The sequence below is a fragment of the Antechinus flavipes genome, chromosome 2, assembly GCF_016432865.1.
Source record: "Antechinus flavipes isolate AdamAnt ecotype Samford, QLD, Australia chromosome 2, AdamAnt_v2, whole genome shotgun sequence".
Taxonomy (NCBI): Eukaryota; Metazoa; Chordata; class Mammalia; order Dasyuromorphia; family Dasyuridae; genus Antechinus; species Antechinus flavipes.
Genome location: NC_067399.1, coordinates 170,385,444 through 170,411,694, shown reverse-complemented (window position 1 = coordinate 170,411,694; position 26,251 = coordinate 170,385,444). Strand labels below are relative to the sequence as shown.

The window sequence follows — 26,251 nt, the reverse complement described above, 5'->3', positions numbered from 1 at the left end:
AGTAATCATTGTACAATTTTTTATTCTCATAATGTTTGAGATGTTATGACTTAATATTTTAAAGTACTTGTGTGTGTTTCTAACTTTTTTACATTTGATAACTTGGCAGTTGGTAGCTTCTGAATTTATTGAAAGGATATGACATGGTCAGATCTACAATAAAAGAAAAATTATTAAGGCAACTATATGGAGGACATGCATCAACATGTCTTATATCTGCTTTCTTTCCATGCACTGTCATTATCTCAGTTCCTACCATCATCACATCTCATTGCATTTGGAAAAGTGCCTGGCATATAGTAGGTGCTTCATAAATGTTTATTATGACAAATGACCCATACTACTATAAAAGACTCCTGATTTGTCTCCACATCTCAAATCTTTCTTTACTCTAATCTGTTATCCATATAATTGCCACAGTGATTTTTTTTTTTAATTGTAGATCTGATTATATTTCTTACTCTCCTGTTTCAGACTCTTCCTGAGTCGACATCCAGCCCCAAACACTTACTAGCTGTGTAACCCTGGGCAAGTCACTTAATCCTGTTTCCTTTAGTCTCTTCATTGGTAATGAATTGGTTCGACTACATAATTCTAAGATCTTTTCTAGTTTTAAATCTATAATTTTTTAAAATGAAATTGCATTAGGAAAAGCCAGTTCTTTAGATTTCAGTTTGCTTCACTATAAAGTGAAGGAAGGAGGAGGACTGGACTATAAAATATCTTTCTCTATATCCCTTTCATTTCTAATATTCTATGATTATTTTTAAATACCAAATATCAACAAACAAATAGTCAGTAGGCACTGAAATAAAAATCAGGAACCCACATTCCTAATTCTATTTAACTGCAGGAAAAAAGCTTATTAGAAACCAAAAACACTTTTTAGAGGCACACAAATCCTTTTCCAAAAGAGTTTTCAGTTTTGGAGGATGAAGGTTAGCCTGAAATGGGTCAAAAGTGAACTTTCTGTGCAGAAGTAATTTTGAACAGAGAAGTGAATCAAAACTTCTCAGATTAGCCATCAGCCTGGCTTTAGTTTACATCTTCTTATTTGTGCCAAATAAAGTTGAACAGCTAGCTGCCAAGACAGGAAATCTGTACGTTTGCATCTGGTGTCCCTGCTTGTTCCTTTCTGGCTCCACCATTCTGTCAGTCATATCTTTCGACCTTGAACAGGGACTAGGATATTCCAGCTCTATAGTGTCCTCTCTACAGGAAAATCAGAAAGACCACGGGATATTTTGACTGAAATTCATTCACCTTCATGTGTCAGTTTTTCTAGGTGTTCACATGTTAAATTGGTTTTTGTGAATAAAAATTTAAAAAATTGAATTCAGATTTAATTTATATCTAGTTAGCTAGAAGAAAAATTATTATGTATAATTGATTAATGAAAGGCTTTTGTTGTTGTTGGCAAAAAATGAATTTTTCACCATCTCTACAATATTAAAACTTAAAGCTGCATATAAAACTCTGCATTTTTGATCCAACAGTGCCATTGCTAAGTCTATATCTCAAAGAAATCATAAACAAGGGAAAAGGGCCTACATGTGCAAAAAATATTTGTAATATACCCTCAAAGGTTGTTTAAAGATGCTCAAGGATGGAGGGATAAATAATAGAGACTAATAATGAGTTGCCTCCCTACATCACTCTATTCAAATGGACAGTCTGGGACTTGGTTATGACTAAAAATAGTTGGATAGGCTCCTGACTAATAAGGGAAGGGAGCAAGATAGTTAGAAAGTTCACATTTCTTTTTTTTTTAATTTGTCTGGATTTTTTTGTCTCTCTAGTATCTTTTATTTTTATATTTTATTCTTAAAATTTATTTTTAATACACATTGTTTTATGAATCATGTTGGGAGAGAAAAATCAGAGCAAAAGAGAAAAATCATGGGAGAGATTTAAAAAAAAAACAGAAAAAAGAAGTGAACATACCATGTGTTGATTTACATTCAGTCTCAGTTCTTTTTCTGGATGCAGATGGAGTTTTCTGTCCAAAGTCTATTGGGATTGCTTTGGATCACTGAATTACTGATAAGAACCAAATCTTTCATAGTTGATTATCACACATTCTTGCTGTTATTATGTACAATATATTCCTGGTTTTGCTTGTTTCCACCCATCATGAGTTCATGTAAATCTTTCCAGGTCTTTCTAAAATCACTTGTTAATCTTTTTTTTTTTTTTTTAAATAGAACAATATTTCATTACCTTCATATACCACAATTTGTTCAGCTATTCCCCAATAAATGGCCATTCACTTCTTTTCCAATTCTTTTCTACCACAAAAGAGCTGCTACACACATTTTTTCACGTGTGGGTCCATTTCCCTCCTTTATGATTTCCTTGGAATATAAACTCAGTAATATCAAAGAATATACACACTTTTATAGTCCTTTGGGCATAGTTACAGATTGCTCTACAGAATGTTTGGATCATTTCATAACTCCACTAGCAATGCATTAGTGTACCAGTTTTCCCACATCCCCTCCAACATTTACCATTGCTTTTCCTGTCATCTTAGCCATTCTGAAAGGTGTGAGGTGGTACATCAGAATTGTTTAATTTGCATTTCTCTAATCAACAGTGATTTAGAGCACTAATTATAGATAGCTTTAATTTCATCATCTGAAAATTGTCTATTCATATTCTTTGACTATTTATCAACTAGAGAATGATGTATATTCTTATAAATTTGACACAATTCTTTATATATTTTAGAAATGAGATCTTTCTCAGAAATACTGACTGTAAAGATTTCTTCCCATCTTTGTGTTTCCCTTTTAATCTTGTTTCTGTTGGTTTTTCTTGTGCACAATTTTTTAACTTTAATGTAATCAAAATTGTCCATTTTGTCTTTCATAATGTTCTCTTGTTCTTCTTTGGTCATAAATTACCCTCTTTTCTAAAGATATGATAGATAAATTATCCCTTGTTCTCCTAATTTGTTTATGATATCATCCTTTATACCCAAATCATGTATCCACTTTGATCTTATTTTGGTGTGGGATATGAGATGTAGATCTATGCCAAATTTCTGACATTTTTTTCCATTTGTCCCAGCAATTTTTGTCAAATACTGACTTCTTATTCCAGAAGTTGGAGTTTGGAGGTTTCTCAAATACTAGATTGCTACAGGCCTTGCTTATTGTGTCATGTGTATCTAATCTATGCAACTCATCCAACACTCTATTTCTTAGCCAGTACAAAATAGTTTTGATGACTGCTACTTTATAATATAATTTTAGGTTTGGTATTGCTAAGCCATCATCCTTTGTATTTTTTCCATTAATTCCTTTGATATTCTTGACCTTTTGTTCTTCCAGATGAATTTTGTTATGATTTTTGTTCTAATTCTATAAAATAATGTTTTGGCAGTTTGATTGGTATGATACTGAACAAGTAGACCAATTTAGGCAGAATTACAATTTTTATTTTATTAGCTCGGGTCTAGTCATGAACAATTGATATTTTTCTAATTGTTTAGATCAGATTTTATTTGTATGAGAAGTGTTTTGTAATTGTATTCATATAGTTCTTGTATTTGTCTTGGTAGGTAATCCTCCAAGTGTTTTATTTTGTCCACAGTAATTTTAAATGGAATTTCTCTTTCTACCTCTCACTGATGGGCTTTGTCAGTAATATATAAAAATGCTGATGATTTGTGTGGGTTTATTTTATATCTTGCAACTTTGCTAAACCTATGAATTGTTTCCAGTAGGCTTTTGGATGATTTTCTAAGATTCTATAAGTGTATCATATTATCTGCAAAGAGTGATATTTTTTACTTTCTCATTACCTATTATAAATCCTTTAATTTCTTTTTCTTTTCTTATTGCTAACGGCAACATTTCTAGCACAATGGTGAATAATAATGATGATAATGGGCATCCTTGTTTCACCTCTGATCTTACCGGGAATGCATCCAACTTCTCTCTATTACAAATAATGCTTGCTGTGGGTTTAAAATAGATATTGCTTATTATTTTTGAAGAGTGCTGCTTTATCTCTATGCTCTCTAGTGTTTTTAATAGGAATGGGTGCTGTATTTTGTCAAAAGCTTTTTCTGCATCTATTGAGATTATCATGATTTTCTGTTGGTTTTGTTATTGATATAGTCAATTATGGTAATTGTTTTCCTGATAATGAACCAGTCCTGCATTCCTGTTACAAATCCCACTTGGTAACAGTGTATTGTTCTCCTGATAAATTACTGTAATCTTTTTGCTAATATTTTATTTTAAAATTTTGTATCAATATTCATTAGGGAGGTTGGGCTGTAATATTCTTTCTCTGTTTTGGCTCTTCCTGGTTTGTGGTATCAGTGCCATATTTATGTCATAGAAGAAATCTGGCAGTATCCCTTCTTTACCTATTTTTCAAAATAGTTTACAAAGAATTGGAATTAATTGTTCTTAAAATGTTTGGTAGAATTCACCTGTGAATACCTTTGGCCCTGGAGATTTTTTCCCAGAGAATTCATTAATGACATTCAATTTCTTTTTCTAAAATTTAAGTATTTTGTTTCCTCTTCTATTAATCTATGCAATTTATATTTTTATAAATATTCATCCATTTCGGTTAGATATCTTCAAAGTTAGATTTGCTGCTATAGAGTCAGGCAAAATAGCTTTGTTTTAATTTCTTTTTCATTGGTGGTAAGTTTCATTTTTAATGCTGGTGATTTTTTCTTTTCTTTTTTTCTGATCAAATATTAACAGATAAGATTTATCTGTTTTGCTAGTTTTTTCATAAAATAAATTCAGGTTTATTTATTAGTTCAATAGTTTTTTAGCTTCTATTTTATTAATCTCTCCTTTGAATTTCCTTTGAATTTGGAATTTGATTGCGAGGTTTTAATATCTTCTTTTTCTAACATTTTAGTTGCATACCTAATTAATTACCTAAGAACTGCTTTGACTGTATTCCATAGGTTTTGGTATGTTGTCTCATTATTGTCATTCTCTTGGATGAAATTATGTATTGTTTCTGTGATTTGTTGTTTGACTCATTCATTCTTTAGAATTAGCTTGTTTAATTTCCAATTGGTTTTTTGTATATCTTTTCCTGACCCTTTATTGAAAATAATTTTTATTGCATTGTGGTCTAAAACAGGAAGCATTTACTATTTCTGGGATTTTTGCATTTGTTTGTGAGGTTTTTATGGCCTAATACATGGTCACTTTTTGTGTAGGTGCCAAGTACTTCCAAGAAAAAGAAAGAAACTGAGCAAGAAACAGAAAAAGAACCTTGACCATAAACAGCTACTATGATGACAGGGAAGACCAGAAACACCAATGCAGATGAGGCCAAAATGTCCGCAGAGGAAATCTCAAAGAGTGAGGTAAATTGGTCTCAAGTCCAAAAAGGCTTCTTAGAAATGTTCATAAAAGAATTTAAAAGGAAAATAAGAGAAGTAGAAGAAAAAATGACAAAAGAGGAAATACCAAAAGAATGATAAAAGAAATGAGAGTTATGCAAGAGAGAGGCAACACCTTGAAAAAAAAAAAAAAAACTGACTGAACAAAACAACTCCTTAAAAAATACAATTGACCAAAACTCACTGAAGAAAAAATATCTTCAAAAGTAGAATTAACTAAATGGAAAAAGAGATACAAACTAAAAAGAATGAAAAAATGAAAGAAAGTGTAAAATACCTCATTAGAAAAGCAGCCAACTGGGAAAATAAATTCGGAAAAGACAATTTTAAAATTTTTGACCTACCTGAAGGCCAAGAAGAAAAAAGGAACCTGGATAGCTTTTTTCAAAAGATCATCAAGCAAAATTGCCCTGGCATACTAGAAACAAAAGGGGAAATACTCATTGAAAGAATCCCATTGATCATCTTTGGAAAGACATTCCACAAAGAAAATCCCAGGGAACACGGCTGTGAAACTCTAAAACTAAAATCTCAAAGAAAAAGTACTGTGAATTACCAGACAAAAGTAATTCAAATAACAAGGAGCAATAGTCAGGATTACCCAAGATCTGGAAGCTTCTATAATAAAAAATCTTGGAATACCATATTCTGGAAGGCAAAGGAACTGGGATTACAATTAAGAATTAACTACCTAGCAGGATTCATCATCATCTTTTGATGAAGAGATGGAGCTTCAATGAAGTAGAGACTTTTAATCATTTCTATTGACAAAACCAGAACTAAACAGAAAAATTAATCTTCAAACACAGGACTCAAGAGAAGCACATAAAGGTAAATGGGGGAAATACATATTATTTAAAGGTTAAGCCTTTTATCTAGCTGGGAAAATGACATCTGTAATTCTTTAAAACTGTTTCTAGCTGGGATAGAGGGTGTGGTTGTGAATAGACTCTGATGTGATGACATCAAAGAAAAAGACATTAAGGAGTGGAACAAGGTCTATATGAGAGAAAGAGGAAAAGGGACATAATAGGACAATGAAGAAACACAAAAGACCTATTACAATGGAGGGGAAAAAGGGAGGAAGATGACCATTATCCAAAGCTTCATCTCATTAATTTTAGCTCTAAGAGAGAATAACATAATCATTCAGTTGGATATAGAAATTTATCTAACCCTATAAAGAAGTGGGAGGAAAAAGAGGAAAAAAAAGGGAGGGGCAGGATAGAAGGAAGGACAGAGGCAAAAAGACAAGGGGGAAAGGGTGGTAGAAGATAAAGTAGTGGGTAGAGTAGGTTAAAAACATTACTATGAGAAGGGGGAGGGGTGATAGGAGATAAGGTAGTGGGTGAGGTGAGTAAAAAAAAAAAAAAAAAAAAAACACTATTAAGTACAGAGCAGAAAGAAAGAACAAAAATATATCCAGTAGAGAAAATAGAATGAAGGGAAATACAAAACTGGCAACCATAACTGTGAACGTGAATGGGATGAACTCTCCCATAAAACAGAAGCAAATATTAGAGTAGATTAAAAAATAGAATCTTACAATATGTTGTTTACAAGAAACACATTTGACACAGAGAGATACATACAAAGTAAAATAAAATGCTGGAATAGAATTTATTATGCTTTAGCTAAGTTTAAAAAATGGGTAGCAATTCTGATTTCAGATAAAGCAAAAGTAAAAATAGATTTTATTAAAAGAGATAAGGAGGGAAAGTATGTCTTTATAAAGGTTATCATAAATAATAAAATGGTAATGATACTAAATGTGTATGTACCAAGTGGTAGAGCAGCTAAATTCCTAGAGAAGATTTTAAGCCAATTACAGGAAGAAATAGATAGCTTATTGTCTCAGGTAGGGGGAAAGTGAGAAAAAAAGAAAATTTGGAATTCAATTTTTTTTACATAAGCATTAAAAATTGTCTTTACAGTTAATTAGAGAAAAATAAGGTCTTTTTAAAAGACAAAAATGAGCATTTATTAATCACTTACTATGTGCCAGGCACTATGCTAAGTACTGGGGATGCAAAGAAAGGCAAACAAAGAATATTCCTATTTTCAAGGAACTCACATACAATGACAGTCACCAACAAACAAACAACTATGTAAAAAAATATATGTGTGTGACAGGAGATGAGGATAATTATTTTATTTTACAGATATGGAAACTGAAGCTTAGTAAGTTTGTGACTTGTCCAAGTCAGTTTTATTTCTATTACAGTTACTAAAACTTTTAACTTTTTAAAGTGCTTTTATATTCATCATATCCTTTGCCTACACAACAGTTATCTGTGGTAAGCAAATCTGATATTTTTAACCTTATCCTGGAGTAGGCAAAATTTCAATATTATAAAGACTCACTTTTCAACTTATCCCACATTATTAGTATCTTCTCCATTACTTTATTAAGACTAGAGCAGACTACCAAAGAGGTCCTTGCCATGTAAAAGGTTATAACCCCCTCTACTAGAATAAGCTGTTTTGGTCTACTCCAATGATCCTGGCTGTGCAACTTTCAAAATCCAGCTGAAGCTTCATATCTTCCATGAAACTGCCTTTCCTAATCATTCTATCAGGAAGTAAACTCTAATGTCAACCCTCTCTTTCACTTTTCAACTGTCAGCTTCCTACTGACTCTGTGACACTGGGTAAAATAACTTAAACAAATCCTAGGGAAGTTTTAAACTTTAATGGTTTAAAATATATTTTAATGTTTTAACAACTTCTCTAAGACTTTTGGGACACTCTGTATAAAGTTCAAATTCAAAAAAAGCAGTCAACAGGAGTTCAAGTAAGGGACAGTGAAGAAATAAAGACTGTATAAAGGACAATTTTTAAAAAACAAGGTTAATTGAGGCATTGTCAGAATTGTCCAGTTCTATAAGAAATGGCAATGAAGCCATATATACGAAGAGTGCTGGGTCAGGGTTCACGAATCTTTAGTCTACTTGAATTAATTAACTGTGGGATCTAGAATAAAACCTTTTTGAGCCTTTGTTTGCTTTCTTGGCAAATGAAGAGGTGATCTTTAAGGAATCTTTGCAGATCTAAAAACCATGCAATTTTGAGATACTGTATATTATTTTGACCATTTCTCTCTCTATATATATATATATTTCAATTTAAGACATTAAAATGTGACTAAAAGTTATTGATATTCAAATATTAACAGAAATCCTGAAAGCACACAGCTCCCATCTCAGATGCTGAAGGCAAATATGTGTTTGCTGTAATACCACACAAGACATTTTGAGTCAGAACCTTTGCTATATGCAGCGACCAAGTCTTAAATCAGACCTAGGCTGACAAAACAGACATGAAGACTTGAGCCAAGAGTAGTAGATTAGTTTCATGTTCCTCACTGCAGCCCTATGAGCTGAGCCATTTCTCAAGCCCAAACTGGAAAGAAATCCAGGCCAATCTTAGTTTAGAAAGGTGCTTGCACTTATTCCTTGTGAATATTAGTAACTCCCACAACTCCATTTTCAAGTCACTTTCTCAGGGACTCCCCTGAAGGGCTTGAGGAGGAATAATCCAAAACTACATCCCCCATCAGACTAAGTAACCCCAAATCCCAATATCATATGCTTATTGTGTCTTTAGCCTAAATGAAACATTTAAAATAGAAAAATAAATAAATCCTTGGAGGTGTAACATTAACATTTTACCCATACCAAGACTACCATCTCTCTTTTTACTCCTCTTGTTAGGGTTCAAAAGGAGACCCCAAGAGGTTGGAGGTCATAGACTGATATTGCCAAGTGTCTCACATGAGTTTGCTGCTTTGAACTCATCTCCAAGGTAAGGGGCAAATTTTATTGTAATTATAACAATAACCAGTTGTAACAATAACCAATTGAAGTGGGCTAAATTCCAAAAGGATTTAGCAAAGAATCAAGAGCATGAAGACAAATTTATAGGAAAACACAGAGAAATCCAGTTCTTCATGTCACTGATAAGCAAATTTTATGACCAGAGGTAGCACTGAAGAGTGGTCTATTTGCTATTGTCTCAGGAACTTGGTTATCGTTAACCAGCAGGTTTGTAGGACTATCCCAAGGCCAGAAGATCTTAGAGTCATTGACAGATTGTTAGAACAATAATACTCTAAGGCAGAGGACCTCAGGATCACTGCTTTATTTCCCTTAGAAGCTGTACTCCCTTCACTCTCATATCCTTTGTACTCACCCTCTGGATAATTTCAGTCACAGCAAAATCCCAGAATGATTTCACCCACAGGTGATCTCTGAGCTTGGACAAGCTCTTGCAGCACCCATGTTCCAGTTGTGAAGTCCTGCTGTGAATCAAACTTGTCCGTTGTTGCTGTTACCCCTCATTATGCCTGTTTCTACTCACTGTTACCCACATGGATAACTTTTGAGTTTTGTCCATACTAAAGCAGGTCACCTGCTGGGTAGGGGGCTGGTGTATGTGTGGCACATGTGTTTCTAGTTTCCCTGCTCTGAGAGAATAAAAAAAAAGTTTGTAGGGTTTTTTTTTTGGGGGGGGGAGGTGTTTTTGTTTTGGGGTTTTTTTTTGTTTGTTTGTTTATAACCGCTGTTAGCTCTTTGTTTTTATCTTGTTTTTAAGAGTAAATTGTAATTTTGGTAACCTGTGTGAGGTTTCTGATTTGGGGTTTTTCTATTTGTTAGTTTGGGCATTTTCCAAGTTGCAAAGCAGATATGGCTGTGGTCATTTGGTCAGGATTGACAACAGTAAACACAATAATAGGGATTAGCCTATCAGATTAAAAGGGACTAATAATCTAGCAAAGCAAGAAGCAATAGGATAAAGGGCAAGAGTATAGATAAAATTTGAAATCCAAGGGCATGTAAAGAAGTGTTAGAGTCATTAAACTGCATCTGTATTGGGAGTATAGAATATCCACGTAAGTAAAGCCATAGAGTCTTGAATTATATTAATATGCATTATTAATCATGGAGAAATTATTGTCTCCCCTGGTCGAGGGAATTATTATAGCAAGTATCCACCACAGTAGTTGAAAATGCAAATACTTCATATGTAATTGAAAGAATTGTAATTATTCCTGAGAAGAAAATAACATAAAAAAATAAAATCAATTATAAAATCAAAACAATAATATTGAATCATATTAATGTAGTGTTTTGTATGTATTATCTTTTTTGATCTTCATAATAACCTAATTAGGAAGGTAATTATCTTTATTTTATAAATATTAAATATAAATTTATAATAATTTATAAATGAAATTTTATAAAACATAAAATTTGTTTTATAAATTGAAGTTCAGTGTCTTGTCTACTGTCACATAAGAAATTAGTAGGAGGACAAAAAATCAGAACCAATTCTTTTTAACTTCACTTATTAGATTTTGGAGGCAGTTAAGTAGTTCCATGAATGGAGGACTGGGCCTGGAATCAGAAAGATACATCTCCTTGAGTTGAAATCTGGTCTCAGACTCTTACTAGCTGTGGGATCCTGGCAAGTCATTTAACTCTTTTGCCTCCGTTTCTCATCTATAAAATGAGCTGGAGAAATTGCAAAACATTCCAGTAACCCCAAAATAGGCTCACAGAGAGTAAGACACAACTGAAAAATGATTGAACAACAACAGCAATAAAACTAGATTTTTCATCATTTTGAAAGAAAAACTATTATACATATATATACACAAATATGCATTATATATATATATATCATCTTCATGAATAATTTGGAAAAGTTGTATATATGAAAACTATCCAGAAAAAGATGTACATTTATCCTTATTTAGTTCTTTATTTATAAGAAGAAATTTATTGGGAAGCCTGCAGTGGAAAGAACAGTGGTTTTGGAATCAAACTATCTTCATTAGAATCCTAGTACTGTGCCATTTTGAATGTCTTGTCTTTCTAGTCCCGATTTTTCTTAGCTGTAAAATTGAGGTCAGGATTAATGATTTCCAAAATCCCTTCCAATTTCAAATCTACTTATTGAAAATGGTTTATTTTGAAAAGCAGAGACGAGATGGTATAATGAAGACAGGGGCTCCTCCAAGTTTTCTGGCAAATGCTTTCAAATATGTTTAAATAAGAATTCTAATCAAATTTTAGAGATTCAGAACCCACAAAATGACAGAGGAGAACAATTTTCCAGCCAAAGGCGGCATGGAAGGTCAGCAGGAAGGGTCTGTTGCATTGGGGTGGGTCTGGAGTACAATTGGAGCACAGGTTGCAGCAGTGCAGATATGGCTCCAGGAAAGCAGAAACAGACCATGGGACCTCTAAATTGGTGGCAGTGGCAGTAATCAACCTCTCAGCCCACAGAGGCCAAGGTCAACTCAGAAGGAAAGGTTTGGGATACTAAAGTGTGAGGGGAGCCCCAGGCCAGGATCATGCTTTGGAATTATTAAATCAATGATTGGCCACAGCAGCAACAGTGACCTTGGCAGTGATGTGACCTCAGCAGCTTCCAGAAATCTGAGCACACAGGTGGGGGAGGGGGAGAGGGAGAGGTTGGACCAGCTGGTCAGAGGAGGATTACAGGGGGATTCTTTATTGGCACTGAGTCAGGATTCTGCTGCTTTGCCCACACCTAGATCTGGGTAACAGTGCTGGCTCAGTTACAGGTTCCTAGAAGGGTCTCTGAAAATAGTTACACAAAACCCCTGAAGCTTGGGCTCCCTCTACCTTAGAATTAGGATCTTACGTTAACAAAGGTTAAAATCTAATTAATAGATTGGGGAAATGAGCAAACAAAGAAAAAAGATTCTGACATACTAAACTATTATGGTGACAAAAAAGATCAAAATACACTCTCAGAAGATGATAACAAAGTTAAACTTTTTTTTCAAAACTTCAAGAAAAATAAAAATTGGTCTCAAGCCATGGAAGATCTCCCCCAAAAAAGTTTATTTTTTAAATATACTTTCATACAAAGTGAGGGTACTTTTCTAATTCCCAGCCTTGCACTTAATAGGTACTTTAAAAAAGTGATGAGGATAAAAGTTAATATGGGACCTTAATGTGATGCAAATAAGATAGATAAGGCAATAGATATAAAAGGCCAATAGGTGGTGCTATTGTTATGTCTAATAAATGCATTAATAAATGATATAAAGTAAGAATACACTTGGGTAAAATATTGTGAAAGGAAAAAAAAAATAAGTGAAAAGCCACTGCAATTTTCTACAAGCCCCTTTCATGTCCTTCCATTTTGAAGAAATAACTTTTTTGTGGAATTAAAGTTAAATGTTTTAGATAATTTAGACTGGACCTGGAAAGGGACAATTTTTCATGGTCAAGTTTCAGATTGTCTCTGCTACTATAAGGAAAATATAATATGGATGATTCTAAATAGCACATAATTTCCAAATCATTTCTATTTAGTCTGGAATTCAATTAGAGGTGTTTCTTTCATTATTTTGGTTTTTATTAAGGACTTGTCTTCCTAATATTAGTTTAATTTAACTTTACCTTATCTACTGTAGATAAGTAGTATTACTGTGTGTTGAATATGAAGAAAGCTCCATGTGTTGTATAGTATAACAATGCTAGATTTAGAGCAGGGTGGCTTGAGTTCAAATTCTACTTGTGATATGTGTAATTGTGTGACCTTGGAGAAGTCACTTTACCTGAGCCTGTTTCCTTATGTGTATATTAACAGTTTATGTGTGGTAGTAACTTACAATCGGTTTATTGTGAAAATGTAGTGAAATAATTATTGGAAAGCAACTGGAAAACTGGAAAACACTTTGGTAGCTACTGTTATCTTTGATAATAGGATAACCCAACAAATGGTTTGTTGGAATAGACCATCATTACATGAAGGTGCAAGAATCTTATAGACTTATTTGGTAATATTATACTAGTAGAATATACCATGTCTTCTTCTCTGTTCCCAACTGTCATCTTTGAGCCCAAAGCCAGTGTTCTTTCTGCTCTTCCAAGATGCTGCACAAACTACTATAGTTTAATTGCTAATTAGCTCCTCTGCCAAAAAAAAAAAAAAAAAAAAATGAGGTGGCAGAGAGAACCTTTGTCTTTAAATATCCTCGTCCAATAGTAGCATCCATTGTCTTTAGTGAAAATTATTGCTTATTTTAGAAATTCCAAGGTCCCTGGATTCCAAGATCATTTTTGAGCTTGATATAACGCTGCTCTCAACCACACTAAATGTCACATATATGTGGAGCTGAGAGTGTGGGATAAAGAATAGAATGATGGTGATCGATGTAGTATATCATGTACATATTCAGCCACTGGAAATTGGGGCTATTTTAGAGCTCCCAAAATATACCAGACTTCTCAGAATACATTAATAGGAGGAATAAGTATTTATATAACACCTACTAATTTAACTTTACCTTATCTACTTTAATTTAACTTATCTTATTTGATTTTAAATTCTTCTGCTAAAATATATCTCCTATTGTAAAAGTCTCCTCTGTAAAATAAACCAAAATTTTATATGGCTACAATAACTTCATGCTAATGCCCTAAGAGATCATAATCCGAGTAAGACAAAATGAAATTTCCTGCATGAAACAAAATCTTGGCTTCTTTCCCAATAGTGTGTTTTTCATGTTGCAACATCTCATATCTCGAGCATTAACTTTAGATGTTATTTTGTACAAGTTGGGAAATCAAGAGAGTTGCTATACCACCATCTCTAGCATGATGAGTCATTCTCTCCCGGAGGGTTACAACATACTTTGGCATATTTCAGAATATTTTTCTTCTGACACTTGAAGAAAACACAACTACAAACTGCGCAGGCTGCATGTCTGAGTCCTGTGTCAGGATGGAGGAGGAAAATCAAAACTGCAGTTGAAGGCAGACATGCTGGTTAAGCTGGCCACTTGCATCTTAGACCTATGGCTTGCTTTGGCTGTTTCAACTACTCTGTATGTGATTTTTTTAATGGTGGCCAGCTTCTTCATTTTCTTATTTTCTATTTCCATTTTTTCACTGGAGAGCAAAAGAATACTGAATTCCAGCAAGAAAAGAATCTAGATTCTAAGGTCCAGCAACACAAGTGGGAAGAAATTTCAGAGAAATTTGTCACAGGATGCTTTTTATCTCTTTTTTGTCAACAGAAGAGAAATCAGTCCTGACAAAGGAATATTCACTATCTGGAAAGAAAAAAGAATTCATTTCACCTAACAAGGCATATCTCAGAACTTTGAGAAATTTAATCAAAAATAACATGGATCTAAAAAGGTATTGTGAAGGGCAGGAATATAGAATAATCAGTTTGATTCTCTCTTATATGTGGGATAATGCAGGGATATTGGGGAAGCAAACTTTTCCCTCTCCTTAATTTCTCCACTCTTTTTTGAAGATCTCAATCTCTGTGGGTATCAGGGACATATTGTTGTTCAGTTATTTCGATTATATCTGACTTTTTGTGACCTCATCTGGAGTTTAATTGGCAAAGATACTGAAGTTATTTGCCATTTCCTTCTCTAGCTCCGTTTCCAGAGGAGGAAACTGAAGCAAACAAGGTTAAGTGACTTGTCCACACACAAATGAATCTTCCTGACTTCAAGCCCTATTATTTAAGCTGTCCTATTGGGAATATATTATTACTCCAGTGTTTAAGGGTGGTATTAAGAGGAGTGTGTGTGTGTGTGTGTGTGTGTGTGTGTGTGTGTGTGTGTGTGTGCTTGTTTGTTGTAAATAGTCTCAGGGGATGGCTAGCAATGAGCCAGGGTAACCTAGAGCGAGCTGAACACACATTGAAATATTTTTTATTCATCAGAAAGGGAGTTAAATGTCCCTCTGCATGAAAACTTTTCGTTGTATTAGTGAGGCTTCAAATTAACCTCATCTTCTCTAGGATAAGGATGTTGAATTGAGGGAATTAGAGACAAGATAATTAAGTCTGAATGGGGGAGGCCATGGACAAATAGATCTGAGACATGAGGTCATTGCCAGAAGAGGGAAACAAATGTAGTCATGGGAAATGAGATATAAACACATGGAAGAGAATTCCTGAAAGGTATGTGGAAAGCCACTAATTCTAGATCTTTTATTTTCTTTTAATATTTTATTGCATAAATTACACTTACACTTACCTTTCCCTGGTAAGTTTAAGGCAAAAAAAAACTATGTTCCTATCAAAGATCTCTTCAGGCTAAGAGACCCTGCCCAATGGGAGTGTGGTCACTAGACTATGGTCACCTCCACTTCCTTGGAGTGTTTGTCTTTGCCTTTCACCGTTCTCCTAACTTCATATATGCTCTCTTTATTTTCTATTCTATATTTTTAATGTAAGAACTCAAAGTCAATAATAAGAGCAGACTTTTACATGGTGTTTTAAGACTTTGCATATGTTGTTTCATCTGCTGCGTACAACAATGGTGTGAAGTAGGTGCTGTTATCCCTATTTTACAGAAAATAGACCGAGAGAGGTTATGACTTCTCCAGAAGTGCAACGCTTGGGATCACAGTGGCTAAGCTAGGCTTTGGGCTCCCTTAGGCCTGATTCCAACCTGACCCCTGTATCCATGATGACATCTAGTGGCCTTAACAGGAATCCTTCAATGAGAAGAGAAAGGGGCAGGGGGAACAAGAAGCCCCAAGGTATCCTTTAGTAACAACATAATGTGACTGCTTTTACTTCTTGTCCTGGAATTTCATTTATTTTTCTGGTTATGGTAATGGTGTTGTAGTTACAATGAAGTAAAGACTGTAAGCCTCCATCATGAGCTTTTTGTTGGTAGCTATAATTCCAACAATTATGATCCTAAGTAGTATCTGATAGTGTCTCATTGACTGCTCATTCTTGGCCACGTTTGGCACTGTGTGTGTGTGTGTGCGCGTGCGCGTGTGTGTAAATTCACTTCACTTCACTTCACTGCAAAGCTCTAATAACAGCAATAATAATGATCTCCATCCTTTTGACCTCTTTGCAGCCTTTGCCTTCTCTTCTCCTTGGTATTTCTTTGCTATCTGACTTTCTGTGATGTTTCTCTCTCTTGATTCCCTCCTATTTTTATGACCAAACAAACTTGTGCTCAGTTGTCTTTACTGGATCTTTATCTAACTCATGTCCAGTAGTGGGGTGTGTCCCCATGGCTCTAAACTGGGCCCTTTACTCCCTCTATCCTATTTCACGTCATGATTCCATGAGCTCCCATGAATTCCGTTATCATCTCTAAGTCGATAATTCTCAAATTTCCTTACTTAACCTTGGTTATGCTTTGTGCTTAAAGAGCACCAAAATTAAATTACTATGTTGGAATCAAGATACAGTGTGTCCAACTATAACTGACCAGACCAATACAAGCTTGGAAGATTCTCCTACAGGTTGGGCACAGAGTCCGCATGAATATTTGGAGTGTGCATCTCACCTTTCCTTTGAGCTACTACGAATAATTCTTCTTGTTCATTCTTCTGTCATGTGGGCATACCACGCCAGGTGGTCTCCTGATAATCTCCCTGTCACAAATCATTTACAAAGCTCTTCAGCTTTATCCTCGTATTGTTTCTTCTGGCCTCCATGTGAGTGCTTGCCTTGTGTGTTTTCTGTAAAAGAATTATTTTTCATAATATATTTGGCATTTGAACGTATTCCGTTACTCAGAGCCGTGCTCTCTGCATTAGAGTTTGAATACTTGGCAGTATAACTCAAGAAAAACCTCAGCGATCAATATCTTATATTTCTAGATGATCTTCAGAATCTCCCTAAGACAATTCAGATGCAAGTGTTTCAGTTTCCTGGCATGACACTGGTTAACTGTGAAGGTTTCAGAGGTACACAAGGATGAAGTCAGCACAATAGCTGTTGACCATGATTTTGGTCTTATTTTCTATATTTTCTTTGGAACCTTCCCCACACCGCACTAGCTCTGGCATGTGAATCAACCTCATCATCTGGGTGTACATCCCTGGGAAGTATACTGCTAAAGTAAGTGAACTTATTAACAACATTCCATTTCTGTCTGTTTCTTCTTACAATGACAAATTCTAGTAATGTCAATGTTTGCTGTGAGGATGTGTCCACAAAGTTTTATTATGTTTAAATAGATGGAAGACAGTGTTGGTGATAAGGTTGTGGGATGCACAAGCTTTTGATTTTTCTGACTCTATTTCTCCCAAGGAACTGTCATGTCTGTGCCTTCTCTTGTATTAAATATAAGATTATAAACTTGTCCTTTTGGCAGATTGATGATGAGGTCTCCAAATCTTCAAAAAAATTTTCTTTGACCCCATCAGGATTCATCATTGTGGGAACATAGGCACTGACGAGGGTTGCATGGTGCTTTCCCACAAGTGAAAATCACATTGTCATGAGGCCGGCATTTACTCCTTTGGAGAGGTACAGGAGCTTTTGAACAGATTAGTTTTCTTTGCAAAACCTTTGCCAGCTTCATGGCACTCACCTTCACTGTAGCCACTTCAGAAAACCATGTATCCAGCTCCAACTTTGATAAGCTGGTCTTCATTTGCCAAATAGCAGAACTGCTATTTGCATGATTGTGAGAGGACCTGCTGAGTCCTCTCACAACAAAAGCTACTCGTCTTTTGGATCTACTGGATTTCATATAGTTCATTAGTGTGTGCACATTCCATGTACCAATAGTGAGTGGAATCATCTATGCAAAAGTTTGTGTGCTTTTTTATGTGTAGACTGCAGGGTGGGTTCCCCTCTTGCTACCATAAGCAGGCTAAGATTGGGTGAAGCGGACAATTTTTAGAGCACTTTTTCCTCATACTAGGAGGTAAACAGTGTAGTCCTTAAAAAGCTGCTCAGACACCCAGGGAGCTGCCAAATCCCACTACTGCTTCTAGTGAGGAAACAGCCCTGTGACCTACGCTGTCAGTGGGTATAGTTGTGACTACAGCTCCCACTGTATCTGCACCTGCTGTTTTGCCACTTTGTCACAGGACTTTGAGATAGCTAAAAATGGTAAAATAGTATAGGTGATGTCTTTTGATTTGCAAATAAATTGGATTTAATTGAAGCAGACTTGCATAAAGTTATCTGTCTCTCTCTTCTAGAGTCATCAAAGTCCAATGAAAAAATGAAATCAAGGCAATTGACCATGGTTTGGGAAACAGCTGGTGACCTTGGAATCTTTGATGTCTAACTAGGCTCTGAACACATCACAATGCTTGTTTCTGCCACTTTCATGGCCATTGGAACAACTTGTTCTTATTTAGCCATTCTACCAGGGGAATACACCTTTTAACTCACTGAAAGGTTTGAGACCCCTCAGTTACCTTCAAACATGGTTTAGTTCATCTGGCCAGATAATTTTATTGGGCTGGGGCAACCTCAACTTCTTGGAGCCACAATTAGGTGAACCCCAAAGATAGAAAGCAGCCTTGAAAAGAACTGAGTAGCCCTCACAACAGAGGTATAGTCTTAGCTAAATATAACTTATACCCCTTATTCAATGTAAACTCTCTCCTAAGCTCCAAACTTATATGTCCAATTGCCTAATGGGCCAACCTTGAATTGGATGTCCTATAGAAATTTTAAACTCACAATATCCAAAATTAAACTCATTATCTTTTCTTCCCAAATCCTCACTCTTTCCTTACCTGTTGTTGTTGTTATTGTTTCATCATTTCAGTCATGTCTGATTTTTTGTGACCTCATTTGGGGTTTTCATGGCAAAGACACTGACATTTCTTTCTCCAGCTCATTTTACAGATGAAGAAAAGGAAGCAAACAGTTAAGTGACTAGCTTGGTGTCACATAGCTAGTAAGAGTCTGAGGTCAGATTTGAACTTAGAAAGATGCATATTCCTGATTCCAGGTTTATCACTCTATCCACTGTGCCACTCTGCCCTGTAAATTATTTTGCCAAATAGAGGACCACACTAGCTACTTCTTTCTCTTCAATAACAATTATCTCGAAGGATATAAACAGACAATTTTCAGATGATGAAATTGAAACTATTTCTAGCCATATGAAAAGATGCTCCAAGTCATTATTGATCAGAGAAATTCAAATTAAGACAACTCTGAGATACCACTACACACTTGTCAGACTGGCTGACAGGAAAAAAATAATGATGAATGTTGGAGGGGATGCAGGAAAACTGGGACAGTGATGCATTATTGGTGGAGTTGTGCATGAATCCAACCATTCTGGAGAGCAATCTGGAATTACGCCCAAAAAATTATCAAACTGTGCATATCCTTTGATCCAGCAGTGCTACTACTGAGCTTATACCCCAAAAAGATACTAAAGAAGGGAAAGGGACCTGTATGTGCCAAAATGTTTGTGGCAGCCTTGTTTGTAGTGGCTAGAAGTGGGAAAATGAATAGATACCCATCACTGGAGAACGGTTGGTAAATTGTGGTATATGAATGTTATGGAATATTATTGTTCTATAAGAAATGACCAGCAGGATGAATATGGAGAGGCTTGGAGAGACTTACATGAACTGTTGCTGAGTGAAATGAGCAGAACCAGGAGATTATTATATATACTTCAACAACAACACTGTACGAGGATGTATTCTGTTGGAAGTGGATTTCTTCGATAAAAAGAAGATCTAACTCAGTTTCAATTGATCAATGATGGACAGAAGCAGCTACACCCAAAGAAAGAACACTGAGAAATGGATGCAAACTGTTTGCATTTTTGTTTTTCTTCCTGGATTATTTTTACCTTTTGAATCCAATTCTTCCTGTAACAAGAGAACTGTTTGGTACTGCACACATATATTGTATCTAGGATATACTGTGACATATTTAACATGTATAGAACTGCTTGCCCTCTGGGGGAGAGGGTGGAAGAAGGGAGGGGAAAAGTTGGAACAGAAGTGAGTACAGGAGATAATATTGTAAAAAAAATTACCCAGGTATGGATTCTGTTAATAAAAAGTTATAATTATTTAAAAAAAAAAACAATTATCAAATGAGATCATGTCTGGGACATATGTTGTTCAGTCAGTCTGACTCTTCAAGACCCCATTTGGAGTTTTCTACAGAAGAGGTTTGCTATTTCCTTCTCCAGCTCATTTTACAGATAAGGAATAAATTAAGGTTAACAGGGTTAAGTGACTTGCCCAGGGTCACACAGCTAGTAAGTGTCTGAGGCCAGATTTGAAGTCAGGTCTTCCTGACTCCAAGGTTGGTGTTCTATCTATTGTTCCATCTAGCTTCCCCACTTCTGGCATTTTACTGGAATTTTCTACTTCCTTGTCTCCAACTTTGGCTTCTCTGGTTTCTTTCATATCCCAGCTAAAAGCCCACCATCTGTAAAAATATTTCCTGATTCCTTTAATGCTAATATTTCCTCTCTGTTGATTATCTCCAATTTATTATGTCTACTTATTCGTATTTTTCATGCTGTCTCCCCCGTTAAATTGTGAGCTTCTTGGGAGCAGGGACCATCTTTTTGTCTCTCCTAGCAGAATGGCTGGCACATAATAAAAGTTTAACAATTACTTGCTAACTTGACTCAATAATAACAAAATATTTATAGAACACTTTCCTTGAAAAACAACTTTGTCAGATAGGTAGTATGCATATCATTAAATGAAGCCTAGTGATTTAAAGCAAGAAGAGACCTTAGGGTTCATCTATTCCAACCTATTCATTTTATAGACTATGGTAGTAAGTCCCAGAGTGATAAAGTCATGTGTGTCTGGTTCCAGGGAAAGTGGGATTCAAATCTATTATATGAAGGTTAGCTGAGATGAGCTATGCAAAGTCAACCAGTAGTTTTCTGATGTCAAAACACATCACCTGTTACGTATTCCAGAGGCCAATAAAGAGAGACAGAGTTCAGAAGAACTTATTTCTTAAAATGTATTCTAAGTTTTAATTTCCCTCTAGTCCATGGGCTCCACAAACAGTCAAAGAATCCATGGATTAATGGAAAGATTTTAGGGAGTTCATGAACTTTTTAAAAAGTATTTTGAATACCATATTTTGATATATAAGGTTTTCTTTGTAATCCTCTGTGTCTTGTTAAAAGTTCCAGAAACACAATTTCTGGATAGCCATTTTATTAATAATCCCAACATTTTAATAAAATAGGTCATTAGCATTCATATAGACAAAAAACCATCATGATGGTGAGCTCAAGGCTTAGGTGGGGGTTGGAGAAGTGGTTGTTCCAGAGGGTGACAATCAACTCTCATAATTAATAAGTAATGAGATAAAATGAATATTACAGTGAAGGGCAGGACCTATTCCAGTGAACTTTGGTAATGTTATTTATTTCTAAGTTATTCAAACTTGGGCAATCTGTTCAAATAATTTATCCCTACTCAAATCTAAGCAGAAAACAATGGAATTCCCTACCTGGTAGAATCTGAACAAGATTTTTTAAGAAGTCTATTCCAATCTCATTATCAGCAATTCCTTCTAAAACTGAACTTTTGATATGGGGACTTTAAAAAGGGAGGGGAAGATAGTAGGGACGCTAAATCTCCCCAAATCATTAGTTACTAACAATCACTTCTCTCACTTTGCATTTTGTTTTTCACTTGAAAACAGTGTTATAAGAGGGAATTCAGACTCATCAGATGACCAAAGGGTTCCATGACACACAAAAAGAGTAAATTCCAGTTCCATTGCAATCTGCTTACCTGCTTGCAATAGACCAGTGAATTAAGAATTCAGAACAAGGAAATATTTTTTTTGGTGATAGAATTTTCTTCTTTTTATTTTTGTTTTGATTCTGAACTAAACTGATACCAAATAAGAAGAGCATGACTGTATACAAAATTGAATAGCAGGAGAATTATACATGATGGTGTAAATATGTGTGATGAACAGCTTGCTTTTATTTTTAATAACATCATAAACTCAGTATGTTATTTTTGTATCTGTCCTGTGTGTTTGTTTCTTAAAGACTTTCATTTTGTTCTCTTCTATGTATTTTGTAATTTCTCCAAAGATCATAGTTTCTTAATTTTTTTTTCCATTTTGGTAATCCCATTGCTGTTCCCATTCTTTTCTACCAATATGGTCATGACTATATATGTTCTTGGTTATAGCTTGTCCTTGAGTTGGAATCTCTTTGGAATCTTTGTGGAAGGATAACCTAATTCTACTGAGTAAACTACTTTTTTTTTTATTTTACAAAGTAAAAAATGATAGCTTGAGGTTCATATGTTTTTGTTATTTCAAATTGTGTTTCTATTAATACCTTCTGGTTTCGCATCATTATTTCCAAATAAATTCTTCTCCCCCTTCTTACTTAGTGAGCTATATATTCTAATAAAGATTTTTTTTAAAGAAAGGGAAGAAAAAAATTAAACAAAACTATCAATTATATCTGACAGTATATGAAGATTTTTCACACTGATAGTATACCATCATTGCAAAGAGAGGATGGAGATGCATTTTTCAACTCTGCTCCATGGCCAACTCTGGTCATTACAATCTTCAATTTCTTTCTGTTATTCTTTGCATTTTCATAATTATAATTATTGTGTATATTGGTTTTTTCTATTTCTGTTTAATTTACCTTTCAGTCTATATAAGTTTCTGGAAGTCATTTGTAAGAATAATTATTTATCTACCCATTCTATACTTTGTAGAATAATAGAATCTTAGAGATGAAGGAAACCGTAATTATCATCAAGTCCAAGTGAAAGACTTTCCTCAGTTTATCCTTTCTCCAATATCCTGGACAAAGGATCATTAAAACATGGCTAAAATATTCTTTGATGGAAACTTCACAATGAAGCAGTTCATTGTTTTGTTTTTTCTTGATTTATCTTGGAAATCCCTTCATTCCATGAACCAAAGACTGCTTCTCTATTGCTTACCATTCATCTTATGTAGTTATATATTTCTGAATCAAAAGAAAAAAACAGCTATTTGCTGAAAATGGCATTAAAAAAGGAAGAAACTCTCATTCCTTGAATTTCTCAGTTGTTACTCAAGATACTGAATAATCTTACCTCTGTAGATAATAGGATTTAGCACTCCTAAGTACCAAAATTATGTGTTTTATTGAGCACTTCAACAAAAATCTTTCAGCAGATCCCCTCTATCTTCTTGTACTTTATTAGATGATCAGATGCATGTGGAAAGTCATTTCCTAGAAGCTTTCTCAGTCTGGGAACCATTGCCAATTTTTAGTGAAGTACACTACTTTATTAGAGCATTCATAATGACCAAAATGCATTTCCAAGGCACTGACCCAATTATATAGCACATCAAAAATTTAATTCTGCCCAAAAAGACTCACACAGATGTTCAATAATTTCCCAGTGGATGTTGTTATTTGGAAGGTCAGGTGAGTTTAAATATTTGGAGAAATCTATCATCTTGTAGCTAATACAAATATGAGCACAAATGTAGAGATGCCTTAATAAATGAAAGCTCTGAAAATGCATCTCCTTTTACTGAAGGACTGAGTAAATATAGTGGGTTAATATGTTAATAGCAGCAGTGGCTAAGATGATGAAAGCAGTATTTCTGCTTCTTAAACAAATTGAGATAAGAGCCATGACTTGACTAAAAGCAGAACAAAAGTGATCCTTTTGTGTGGTTCTGGGGGAAGGCATAATTAAGCAGGACTTCTCCATTGCTGCCAATGTAGGTAAGTAGGTCTTAGTTTCATTGCTAAAGATGTAGGTGTGCATTATTAGATATATTATCTCTCCCATTACTGGGATTGGAAAGGTAAGAAACCCATACCTGTCTCACCTAAAGGTGAAGGAAGTGAGGTTGGAAGAAGGTGTTCTGAGGCAAATAAGAGATCTGAAGCGAGGAAAGAGTCTTTGTCAAGATGATACATTAAAAGAATATTCTGAATTAGCAAGGTGGGGAAGGCATTCTTTTCCTAGAATATATTTCTTTGTCTTTTATGCTATTTCTACCTCAGAAAAACAAAGATTGTGACAATAAAGTGAATTTATGTACTCTCATTAAAGAGCTATTTCAAGTATATTTAAATTCAATTTTAACTTTTGAAATCCCTATACTCTCTAAGAGAAGAGAAAGTTCCATAAACCTGAATTTATTAAATCCCTGTTATATGTGAGGCTCTGTATAGGGAGAAGTGAAGAGTGACTATAATAAAGGCATAGGAAGAAACCAATGTAAGGCTATGAGATGAGAAATTCAATGGCATGTGTCAGGTACACAAAGAAGTCCAGTTTGGCTGGACTTTAGAACATGGGAAGAAGGTTGTGAAATGAGGCTGGAAAGATAGGTTGAAGAACAGATTTTGTTTTTGTTTTAAAAAAAGCAAAAACAAAAAAAAATTATGCTTTTATCCACATTCAGTCTCCACAGTTCTTTGGATGCATAAAGTTCTTCCTATCACAAGTCTATTGGAATTGCCTTGAACCATCTCACTGATGAAAAAAGTCAAATCCATCACATTTGATCATCACATAATCTTGTTGCTGTGTACAAAGTTCTATTGGTTTTACTTATTCACTTAGCATCAGATCATGTAAGTCTTTCCAGGCTTTTCTGAAATCAGCCTGCTCATAATTTGAAGCAGCACAGCTTTCATGAAATTCAAAAGCTAAAAGAAAGGATGCTATATATTATCGTAGAGAAAGTAAGTGAGTGGAGGAATGAGATGGTCTGCTCTATGACTGAGGAGATTTAGTTTGGTAAGAGTTTGAAGGATGGGCAGAAGTGGGAGAGACTTTAGGCAGGGAGACCAATTTGGAAGCCGTCATAATGATGGCAAGAATTGATGAGATCTGAATTAAAATGATGGCTGTATCAATAGGAAGAAGGGTTCAAACGTTAAAGATATTGTGAAGGTAGATATGGCAAGATTTGACAAGTGATTGAACATATGGCATAAAGGAGAGTCTTTGTCCTATATTTCCTTCAAGACAGTGTATGTATGAGTGGTATGTATGCATGTGTGTCTATATAAGCATATATATGAACCAGCCTATATAAATAGTCTATCTAACTACATCCATTTGGCAAGGATAGGTCTCACTGCTTTATATTTTACTTGATATTCATGATAAGCATTCAGTGAATGTGTCAATCTCTTTTATTTATTTTAACATATATACATGAGGCATCTAGGTATCTTAAAAAGAACCTTTCTGGATTAATTTTTTTCAAAAAATCAGTTTTAAAAATAATAGAGTAGCATCTTGTGTTTGCTACACATGTTCTTCAATTGTATTAAGACATTTTATTGTGGAATAAACCTGTGAACACCTTGAAATGCCTTTATCCAGGATGCTCATATTTTCCTCACTTCCAAAGTTTCTTGTTCAAATAAATTAGATAATTTTCCCATACAAAAAATATAAATCACAAATCACCACAGCATTCATGTTTTAGGTAGCCAGTAGAGTATTTCAAAAACATCATAGCCATGAAGATGTTTTGACTTGAAAGCTAATGAATTTTTGTGACTTCAGCTTTGTTCTAATCTCTTGCCAGTGTTCAAATGATTATATCAAAAGGTTGTAAGAAACAAAAGACTGGAGACAGATTATATAAAATACAAGTGAACTGATTCGTCTGAATTCACAAAAACATCAAGAACTAATGTGAAAATACATTATACTCATTGAAATAATAGAAAACTAGACATGAAACAGCAGTTGATTCTTTTTTTTGGTAGTAATTTGGTAGTTTTGCATGGGATTATCACCTCTCCAACACACACACACACACACACACACACACACACACACACACACACTTTCAGTATTTTCTTTTTGTTTGTTTGTTTGTTTTGCTGAGGCAATTAGGGTTAAGTGACTTGCCCAGGGTCACACCACTAGGAAATGTTAAGTGTCTAAGGCCAGATTTGAATTCAGGTCTTCCTGACTTCAGGGCTGGTGCTCTATCCACTGCTCTACCTAGATGCTCCCTCTTTCTTTAGATACCTTGAAAATTTATCCTTAACAATTTCTCAAACTATGGCATTTTCAAGATGAACATCCTCTGTTATACTTAATCTAGGTTCAACTACTT

The 26,251-nt window shown here is 34.8% G+C and overlaps 1 long non-coding RNA gene across 2 annotated transcripts; it reads left to right on the top strand.

Annotated features, from left to right (window-relative positions):
* Positions 1 to 14,110: 14,110 nt before the first annotated feature.
* LOC127548495 (uncharacterized) lies at positions 14,111 to 22,528 on the top strand. 2 transcript variants are annotated; one of them, XR_007950406.1, is made up of 3 exons: positions 14,111 to 14,574; positions 17,026 to 17,266; positions 18,361 to 22,528. It is a non-coding gene; the product is annotated as an uncharacterized LOC127548495 (long non-coding RNA). The 2 variants fall into 2 exon arrangements; XR_007950407.1 differs by lacking the exon at positions 14,111 to 14,574 and adding an exon at positions 15,011 to 15,939.
* Positions 22,529 to 26,251: the final 3,723 nt, after the last annotated feature.